This window comes from Psammomys obesus, unplaced genomic scaffold, assembly GCF_907164565.1.
Source record: "Psammomys obesus unplaced genomic scaffold, mPsaObe1.curated_primary_1811, whole genome shotgun sequence".
In the NCBI taxonomy this organism is placed as follows: domain Eukaryota; kingdom Metazoa; phylum Chordata; class Mammalia; order Rodentia; family Muridae; genus Psammomys; species Psammomys obesus.
Window position 1 is genome coordinate 16214784 of NW_026596039.1, and position 11015 is coordinate 16225798.

An 11015-nucleotide genomic window follows, 5' to 3' on the forward strand; every position below is an offset into this window, starting at 1 on the left:
TCTCTCTCTCTCTCTCTCTCTCTCTCTCTCTCTCTCTCTCTCTCTCTTTCCCTCTCCCCTTCCCCTCTCTCTTTTTTACCAGGGGCCCCTGGCCTGAAGCCTGCATGGTCACCAAGTGGAAGAGACGAGAGCATTCTGGGTCTCTGTTGCCCTCTGCTGGCTAAAGTCCCTTCAAGCGCCATCTCACTAGCAATCACCGGCCTGCAGCTGCGTGCGGGGACGCCTCTGTCCGGAGGACGCAGGGTCGCGGCTGTACTCCAGAACCGCATCGCTGGCTGCGTTCGTGTGGTCTGGGCCCGGTCCACATGGACTGAATGGAATGAGTTCCAGGTCAGAAAGCCAGTCTCCTCCAGCTCTGGATGAACCTGGAGTTTGCAGAAGCCAAGGACTCTGGGGAGGAGTCGGTGAGAGCGCCTCCATCTGGACAAAGTTGTGCCCAGAGCAGGGGCCAAAGTAGTGGGGATTCCGGCTGCTAGGACTGAGCCGCACCACTGCCCTTTGCAGTTAGAGGAAGAAATCAGAGCAGAAGAGGAAGGAAGAAAGCACAGATGCCTGCCTGACCCCAGTAGAGGGAACGCCTGCTTTCCTCACCAGGAAGGATCGAGGGCCATGCAAGCTGTACTCAGGAGTATGGATGATTGGCTTTGCTGCAGAACCTCGGCTAAGTCGCCTGCCTCCCTGAGCCACTTTGTCTTTGTAAAATAGGGACTTGTGGTTCCGAGGTGCAGAAATCCTATAGGAAAATAAAAGCGTGTGTGTGTATATATATGTGTGTGTGTGTGTGTATGTGTGTGTATACATACACACATTATACATATTTGCATGTATGTATACATGTATTTGTCTATATATTACGTATATGTATTTAAAGTGTTTACTGCTCTTGCAAAAGACCCCCGTTCCCAGCACCCCCCCCCCCACCCCCGCCGCTCACAACCACCTGTAACTCCAGTTTGGGAGGCTCTGACCCCTCTTCTAGCCTTCAAAGGCTCATGGACACATGTGGCATGTGTGTAGTTACGCAGATCACACATGTGCACACATTTTAAAATAAACGGAAGTAGAGTCAGTGTTTGTTCGTAGTCTTCTGTGGCTTGAGATAGCATTAGACAGCTGGGACTGAGGCAGGTCATAGAGAGAAGCATGGAGGTTAGGAGGACTCTCCACAGACAGGGAATCAGTGTCCGGAACTCAGGCTGCTCCCGTAGGCTGTACCTCATCTGGCTAGTTGTGCTGGAGTCTTGAAACAGGGGGACTGTCCTGAACCTGAGCAAGGCTACCAACAGAGGCAGTGGACTCTCAGAACTTGATTCCTCTTTAGCCAAATGGGTACCGTGACTGAACAGAGGCCGTAGGCACTTACCTATGGGGTCTGAGTGAGTACACCAGACCTGGAAAGGTTCAAAAAGAGTTCTTCCAGCCCCGTGCATAAGGGAACACAGATAAGGAAACAGAGGGAGGAAGGGAGGGAGGAGACAGAAGGGAGGATGGAGGCAGGGAGGAATTAGGAGGGGGAGGAGGGAGATAAGGAAAGAGAAAGCTGCCTCTGCCACAGGCTCCCCACATCTGGAAGGGCGTGCCCACTCTAAGTCTGGGACCTCTCTAGTCTTCGTCTAGGTTCATGGGTGCGGCTAAGAACTAGAGAAAGGTGTAGATCAAGACTCCAGAGTGCTGGCAGGTGGCCTGGAAGCCAGGGACCAGGGCCAAGGCTGGCAGAGCAACACTAATCACCAAGGGCCTAGACACCCAAGAATTTATTGCCTCACTCAGATCTCATGTCCTGCTTAATGACAAACTTCTGAAAGAAGCAAGAGGAGGCAGAGTAGGGGACAGGGCTCTAGGGGTGCAGCTTCACACGGAGGGAGGGAGAAGGTGATCAGTTAACACCCCGCCCTAGTATGCCTGCCTGCTGCTTCTTGGTCTTCCCAAAGGGCAGAGGAGGCCCCAGCACTAGGGTGGACATGCCCATAGCCACACTGGACACTCATAGCCAAGGCTTCATGTGTACCTTTGGTGATAATGCCCTTATAACAAGGCCATTACACCAGAGGAATGCTCCGAGGGGCTCGCCTCATGATGGAGTTCCATGCAAGTCAGGTATAGAGCTAAAGCTAGAATGCAGGAAGACCGGCCCGTGGCCCAGGCCCCAGTCTTCGAGATTAGGGTTACTGTGTCGGGTGGAGGCGCTGGTGTACAGCTCTGCAGTCTCCTGTGGATACGCATTTGTGGCGGTGACAGTGACTCAGGCGTGGCACCTCAAGAGGCCCAGGGAAGCTTAAGTATAGGGTCACAGATGAACGAATTGTTCTCTAATGTTACCCAAGAGTCTAAAGGTCTTTTTTTTTTTTCCATGTAGAATGTTGATGTTGGTAGGTTACATGGGAAGATGACAGAAGAAAGTGAGCCCCTGCAGGATGAAACCAGGCTTCTCAGCAGCTGGGAACAGCCTCTGTGGGACGGAACCCGACAGCTTCCTAGAAGCTCTCTTTATTGTTGCACAAAAAGGCACCTTTAGCAAGTCAATTTCCACATACCAAAACATCTCATCTGATCCAGGAGCTGTTTTGAAAGACCCATTACCTCACCAATTCCTGGTTTGTCAGGCCTATCCCATCTGGTACTAAGTTATCCAAAGGCTCTGAGGATCCTTCAAAGGAACAACCCCACAAAATGTCAGAATGTCACTGACAGAGGCTACTTCCTCGCAGATACCACAATTCTGCTAAAATTCTGTAACAGTAGAACAGGATCTTTCTGGAGATGCCTTTCTTATGGGGGGGGGGGCAGAGCACCTGCCTTGACTGGGTGGGGTGAAACCAGCCTTGACCAGCCTATTCTGAGGACCCGTGGGACACAGAAAAGCCACCTCATCCCAAGTGACCTTCCCAACATCTAGAGGTGACTTTGTTGTGCCAGATTCACGAGACCCCAAAAGACCACCAGGAGTCAAGCTTATTGCAAAACACATGAGGATCTTTTTATTACAAGCTATAGCTTGGGCTCACACCCTCACTGCCACAGCAGTGGTTGAGAGCCAAGAGCCTCATGCTCAGGTTAGGTGGCTGATTTAAAGAGTTTGGTCCCTCCCTGCATGCCCAAAGCAGGGGGATTCCTGCCTGGCAAGCATCTATTGGTCAAAACACAACAGAGGATGCTACATTTTGAACTGATTTGCTATAGAAAGACCCCCAAACCATTAATGGTCTGGCTTCCCTTGTTTGGCTGTCCTAGGGCAGAGGGGCTGGTTTCCTAGCAACTGAATCTCTAGTGGGCAGGAAAGAATGCAGAAAGGCTGGTTCTTCCCCGAAGGAGGCTGGACGTGTCTCCACCTGGCTGGCCTTCGTTCAGGCTTGGCCTTTAAACTTTAAACCAATACCCCAAATTCTTTGGTCTCTCAACTTCAGCCTCATTTATAGAGAGCCCACATTTGAGGCTACGGAGGGAGATGATGGAGGAAGCCAGAGGGGTGGGGAGAGCCTAGGACTGCCACCTTTGAGGGCTGGGCCCAGGCAGACAGGGCAGGTGCTCCGCTGTCTCCTCGGCTGCAGCTTCTCACATTATCTCCTCGAGGAGGCCTTTCCGGAAGGCGCTGCTTTTACTGCCCCCTCATGTATACCCTGAAGACACTGTTGCTGCCTTGAGCCAAACTGACATTTCTGCTGCTGTTCAGCCTGGGTCGTAGGAGGCAGGTCTTGTCGCTAGCTGCACGGAGTGCCGTCGGGTGCTACCATGCCTGTGTGCCCCCATCAGAAACTAGTGGACACCTAGGACTGCACCACGATTCCCTGAGGTCCTGGAATGAGTGGCATCTCCCCCTTGCAAAAAAGTTATATATCCACTGGGGAAGAGGGCCCGTAGGCATCAGGAGATCTGAGGGAGTGAAGGCCCGAATGGATGTCGTAGCACTGTTTTTAAAACTCTACTTGAGGTGCTGGGGCCTCAACCTCCCTTCCAACCTCCCAACCTACATAGGAGAAGGGTTAGTGGGGAGCGAGGGCCCCTTTACTTTTCCTGGCTGTTTAGGGTCAAGGGGTTCTTTTAGGGCTCTATACCAATCTCCATCGAGAGCAGATGCAGACAGCAGTCTCCTTCAATCCACTGCACCCTAAAATGTTTCTCTCCGTCTGTCTGCTCCAAACTGCCACACTGTCCATCTCTCAGGTTACTCCAAACTGCTACTCGCCACATGCCAACAGCGCATGCCACGCCACCTTTTCTGGGCTCTCAAATTTATATCCAACTAGTCCTAGACCACGCCCCTCTCCATGCCATGCCTGGAAGGCCCTTACTGGCTGGCAAAGGCCATGCCCGGCATGAGACGATTATCAGCTGTGAGCAAACTAAAGCCCAAACTAAAACCCCACACTTGGGATTAAAACAAAAACATATTTACATAACATAACTGAGTTTACAAAGAAATCAGAACTTCTGTTGCAGATTGTGTGGTTAACCCGGGCTAGGCCACATCAAGGGCTCAGCCCCCTGGGAGTGGCAAAGCCTTCCCTGGGTAAAGAGGGCTGGGCGAGCTTTCTCTGGGGTCCAAGTGTGAATGGGAGTCCAGTGCAAAGACTTCTTCGTCCTCCGGAATGTTTGCAGATGGCGACTGTTCGCCTGCAGAGACTCCTGAAACCAGCTGGTTTCTCCCCTGTGCTGTACCTAATAAGCACAGTGAGGTTCCAGGTTGCCAGGAATGGAAGGTACTCTCCATGACAGCTTGCATCCCCCCCAGTGGCCAGCTTTTCTGTTTTGTTTTGTTTTTTGTTTTTTTTTTAAATGTACCCAAATGTCTGTTATTTTTCTATTGCTATTTTATTTTTGTTTATTTCTGTTGCTATTTTATTTTATGTTATTTTTCTATTGTTATTTTTCTATTATTATGACAAAACACCACGACCAAAGCAACTTATGAAATGAAGTGTTTCTTAGGCTTCTGGTTCAGAGGGTCAGAGTCCTCCAGAGAGAAGCATGGGTCCGAAGGTCAGGGGAGTGAAACCTAGGGTGCTGTGGAAAGATGGCATGAAGGGGAAACGGTTTGGCCTGTCCCCCATGCTGGCGTGAGGGTAAGAGAATGCTTGTGTCTTCTCTCAAAGCGGAAGAGTCACTTTGGGTTCAGGTAAGAGACTGACTCCAGGCACCAGGAGGCCCAGGGCGGGGAAATAACCCAGCAGCTGCACTTGCTGGCGTGTCTGCACCTTATCTGTGCAGGTAAGGCTTGTCAGGGGAGAGCCTCCTGCACACACGTCCCCACACAACTGCCTTTTCACCCAGGGGCTTGGCCACATTCTTCAGCTCATGTTTACACTAATGATGCCCTCTGCTTCGTGTGGGGACCAGAGCCCCAGTGGGCCCTGCTCCACAAGTTGGGTCAGGTGTGATTTAGGAGGCTTTCTTAAGTCGCCCGGATTGCCGACACATCCACGTAGGGGCAGCTCCTTGAAGTTAGAACAGATGTAATCGGGAACTCATTGGGGCCACCCCCTGGGTGTTTGATAACGATAGCACAGACCTGGCCTGATTATGTCATCACATCCTGGAGACGCAAAGGGCCACCATTGGGCTGTTTGTCCCGCTAGCATCATGGAAAGGGTCCTCAGCGAGCTTCCAGGCCTTGGTCTGTACAGCCTGTGAGGATGTCCTCTTGTTCTTCCTAGGCACGCAGCTCTTCTGTTCTCCCCCCCTCATCGGTGCAGTCTGGTGTGCGGCGGTGCAGGGACCTGTCCCCAGAGTCTGGTGTGAGGCACTGCAGGGAACCGTCCCCAGACTAGCTGTGAAGATTCACCCTGAGCGTCTAAGCAGTGGACAAGGGGAGTCGTAGGACGTGGCAGAAGCCCTGAAGAGTGGAGTTCTGAGTAAGCGGGTATTGTTGACACGGGCACAGTCACGACAACCATCAAGGCCACAGACCTACGGGAAGCTGACAAAGCCTGGGTCCTTACGGGCCAGGCTCAAGAGGAGTAGCCAAGCGTTCCTCCAAGGTCCGGGTGTGCGGAGTGACTGTATGTGCCGAGACCTTCTACGGCAGCTCACACTCCCCTCCCCTCGAGCTCTGCCTGATGAACATGCTGAGGTCCAGGTTGCTGGGCCACGGCACGAGCCCACCTCACACCAGCTTTCCCGTACACGTGTCTGAGTGTCTGTCCTGTCTTCATTCTTCCACTGCCCCTAGTCAGAGTTCCAGGACCAAGCTGCAAGACCCAAGGCAGAAGCCTCTGATACAGCAACAGTGGAGCTGTGTGAGTGTGTGTGTATGTGTGAGTGTTTATGTGTATAGCATGTGTGTCTGTGAGTACGTGTATGTGTGTGACTGTGTATGAGAGTGTGTATGTTGTGTGTGTGAGAGTGTGTCTATATATGTGTGTGTATGTGTAGTGGGGGGGTGTTTGGTAGGGGGGCTACACCACAGAATCCATATGGAGGTCCTCCTACCAAGTGGATCTTGGGGGCTGAAGTCAGGTCATCAGGCTTGGCAAGCACCTTTACTCCCTGAGCCATCCCCTCAGCCCCTACTTTAGATTCCCGATATCGGATCTGTGCGGCAATCTGCACATATCATGGCAAGTATATGTGGCCATTTGTTACAGCCACAAGAAACTGACGCAGGGCCCTTCCAGGCACCCTGTGGGCACTGGGGCTTCAAGCAGCATTCTCCAGCTGGCATGTTAGGATATTAGGTTCATCTCACGAGTGTTTACCAGGCACCCTCTGTATGTGAGGCTCCAGGCTAGGCCAGGGGGCAGTGGCAAGAAAAGGTGGCTCACAGTGTCACTGTGGGCATTCCAGCTACCACACAGGCCTAGAAGTGGGTGTGACATGAGAAACTGGCAGCGACCAGCAGCCTGAGCAGCGCCTGCGCCCTCCTGGCAGCTATCAGGCTTTATGCAGGGAAGGGGCTTATCTGACACAGGCAGAGGGAAGCGCTTTCAGATATGCCAGAGGTAGTTGGCAGCCAGTTACTGTGGCACATTTGTGCTCTGGCTGTCCCCTGCCCTTTCTCAGCTGAACAACCTAAGGGTCTCCTGAAGGCGCTAGGGATTTCTGGAGGCACCAGGCAGGAGTCCTCTCTGCTGAGGGGAAGCATGCTGGAAGAAAGCAAGAGGGGCATTGAAGGGCCGCCCCAAACCACCCAGCAACTCCAGGCATCCAGGAAAAGACATGCTCCTGGCAACACCACAGTAATCCTAACCTAGAAAGAGCCCTGTGGCCCACGGAGAAAAAGATGGATGGCCTTGTGTAGTGCGTGCCTACGATGCTCACTAAGAAGCAGGACAAAGCTACGCATGACAGGTGCAGAAAGCAAGATCTGGGGGGATAGCTCAGCAGTAAAGTGCTCACCTAGCATGCTGAAGCCCTGGGTTCAAATCCCAGCAAGAGGCTGGAGGGATGGCTCAGTGGTTAAGAGCATTGGCTGCTCTTCCAGAGGATCCAGGTTCAATTCCCAGCACAGCAGCTCATAACCATCCATAACTCCAGTCCTAGAGAATCTGATGCCCTCTTCTGGCTTCCATGGGCATTGGGCGTGCATCTGGTACACAGACATACGTGCAGGCAAAACACTCATGCATATAAAACAAAAGAAAAATCCCCAATACCAAAGACACAGGCAAGAGTCAGGATCCAAATACCGTAGGAGCGAGTGGAAAGCGCAATGGCTAGGAGGAGGCACTGAGGACGCTTGGCACCGGCCCTGTCCTCTTTTCACTTTGGGGGTGGGGTGGTTAAGGAGGAGCAGCCGTTCTGTGGTGGCTGGCTGCATCTGGTGTTTATGATCTGTGTGTATGGTGCACCGAAATGTTTCTATTGAGAAATGACTTAACATTTCCTCTTTTACAGTTCAGAAGATCAAACCTAGGGCTTGCACCTGCTTGGTAAATGTTCTACTAGTACTAGGATCCCCAAATCCCCCCCAAAGTGCCAACGAACGCGGTTAGCCATATTGCGGTGCCCATATGAAGGACGCGGCGTAGTCAGGGAGTTAAAGAGCCCTGTTTTGTGACGTTAATTTGCCTGAGCTGAGATACTAGCCGGGTGATTTCTGGTTCCTCTTTAGGTCGCACTTTTCTCCTTCCAAGCGTGGGCATATTGAGAACAAATGTTCTCTAAAGAAGCCAGGTCTGTGGGCCTGGGGTGTGGTTCAGCGGCAGGACACTCAGCTGGCGTGCGCAGAGGCCTGGGTTTGGTCCCCAGCGGTGGAGGTAAACAAGAATGTCGTCTGTGTTAAAGATTCTCCAGGCTGCTGAGCCTTGACTGACCAGGACATCATGCTTACACAGTAATGAAACACTGTGGCTCAAGAACCCATCATCCTTCGGTGCCTCAACAGCTATTACCCTAACCTCTGTATCTAACCTAACCCCATGAGCACCCCGAAATGTCCCAGAATGCACCACAAGCTTAGCAGACTGCTGGCCTACCTACCCTAAAGCTGAGAAATCTGCCCACCTTCTGTACCTGCCTCCCCCCCCCCCACACACACACTGTCACCAATGTCGTGGTAGGTGATTGCTCCGTCTTTTGTTCTGCCGCTATGGAAGTTCATGTGACCTTTCCCACAGTGGGATACGCTGTTCGGGGTCACTCATATTTGCCCCAGAATAAAATAATTTTGAATTTTCCTTTAAGTCCAGAATGAGAGGCTGGTGAGATGGCTCAGTGGGTAGAGGTATCTACTGCCTGACTGTCCAGGTTCGATCCCTGGAACCTACAGCGCAGAAGAAAACCCCGCCTCTCAAAAGACTTCCGTGAGCCGTGTTATCTGTGGTGCCTGTGCAAGCCTGCGTGCGTGCAGACACAAACGTGAGATATTTTTAAGGAAACAGAGGCAGAACCATCTGCGCTGCATATGGGTTGTAGGATTTTTGCAGAAACTCAACAAAACGCTAGGATTGTCGCTAACTTGAGGAAAGCAAGCAAGCAGGGAGGGGGAGAGGAGGGAAGGGAGGGGCGGAGACGCTCTGCTGAAGCTTGGGCTGTTTCCCTGTCTCCCCGTCAAAGGGGTCAAGGGACAATTTGGCTCCGCTCTTTACCGTTGGCCTTGGCCCCATCCCCGGCCCTTGGCAACGGAAGACAGGTGTGTGCTGACCTGGAAAGAACATGGCGGGCTTAAGGATGGCTTTGTCTGGGTTAGAAGTCTGGCAGGGTCCCATCTTAACTGCATGTGAACTTGGGTACGCTCTGTCTCCTCACTCAAAGGTCGGGACGATGGCCACCCCACTGGCAGGTGTGCTGGTTACGGGAAAACTCCCCCGCCCCCCTACTGCCTTCTCTGAGGCTGGGGGGCTTCCAGAGAGCGGATGCCTCCGTGACGGTCACACTTTATTTCAGGAACCAGCCCCCCCCCCACCGTGGGACTTGCCACTGCTGCGAGTCTTGGGGGGGCAGGGTCTTGGGGGGGCAGGGTCTTGGGGGGGTCACAGAGCGAAAGGGCTGCTCTGTGACCGGTTAGGACGTGGGCTAGTGCTCTCTGGCTGAGCTGGGGGCACAGCTCGGCTCTGGGTCTCACCTCCTGAGCAGTTGGGGTGTGGGTGGGTGCATCCAGAAGAGGAAAAGGGGAAGAATCGTTACACATCAGCTGGGCAGCCTGGTGGCGTGGGGGCAGGCCGGGGCAGCTCAGAGAAGACTCAGGAGTCCCGGGAACACTGCTTTTCACAAATCCGATGGATTCTGAGTTTCTTGGCCTTTTACGTAGCAATTGGTGTGTCTCTGACCCTGACTCTCAGAAAATCCAAATCTGGTTACTGGTAGTGTTTTGCTTCTAGTTGTGCAGTGTATCTATGTTCATAGAAAAAAAACTGAAGCACACGGAGAAGCAAACTCAGAATAGTCAATGCATTGTCCATCATTTGGTGGCTTCCGTGTGTAATCCTTGAAATCCATACGCTCTGGTCAGCACACGGATTTGATCCTTCAGTTCTTGGCTAAAGGCGGTATAAACTGGCTTTAACTAGCAGTGCCACTTAATGCACAATTAGCCGCTTTGTTGGGAAAATCCCCCTGAAGATCAGCTTTATACCACTGTTCATCCCTCGCTCCTGTGATGCTCACAGCAGCCAACATTGCTAGGTAGCGAGAGGAGCTGTGGTCTGTGTGTCCCCCCGCAAAAGCTCACATGTTGGAAACTTCATCCAGTTCCCTTCGGGACATATTTAGCATTAGATGAAATTATGAGAGTGGGGCCCCAAGAGGGCATTAGCTCCAAGCCCCGCCCACCCTTCCAACCACCAGGAAGAGGTCCGAAGGCCAGTTCATTGCTGATGATGGCTACTTCCCACTTACCAAGGCCTCCCTGAGAAGCAAGAACGAGTTTCTGAATGCTCCTGGAGAGCCGAGCCCGTGAAGGAGCTGGAGGGTGACACTCCCAGAGACAGCACGTGGCCCTTCCCCAGATGCGGAGCCCCTTTCCCCTGTCCGTTCAGCCGTGTCCTTTCGATATCTTTCTCATTGGTTTCCATGAGCTGCTCCCAAAGTCCATCAAACCCAAGCAAAGTGTCAGACAGCCTCTGTTCACAGCCTGTGGGTCAGAAGCACTAGCCACAAACCCCTGCCTGGTACCTGGAGTGAAGGATGGTCTCAGGGGACTGAGCCCTTCCGCTTCGGTGTCTTAGCTACCTCTAAGTGGAAAGGGTCAGAGCAGCATTGAACAGAGGCCACTCAGCGGTGAACTGCTTGCTAGGCTGTTCGTAGGGGAAACACTCCCACCCTCACCCCCACAAGAACAGTTACATAAATACTCATCCTATGACCCATTAAGTTCACACTGCCAGGCTGGGGACCTGGTAACTCAGGCCTGTAATCACAGCTACTCCAAAGGTCGCAGCTACTCCAGAGGCTGAGGCTGGAGAAATCAAACCGTCAAGGCCAGCCCGGGGAATGAAGTGAGACCATTGCTCAGTCGCAGAATGCTTGTCCAGCAGACGTGAAGCCTTGAGTGTGATCCCTAACATCAGGGAAGAAAAATCATGTCAAGAATGTAGCGAGCAAAAGCTAGCAAGCTAAAAGAAATAGTATGCATTTAAGTG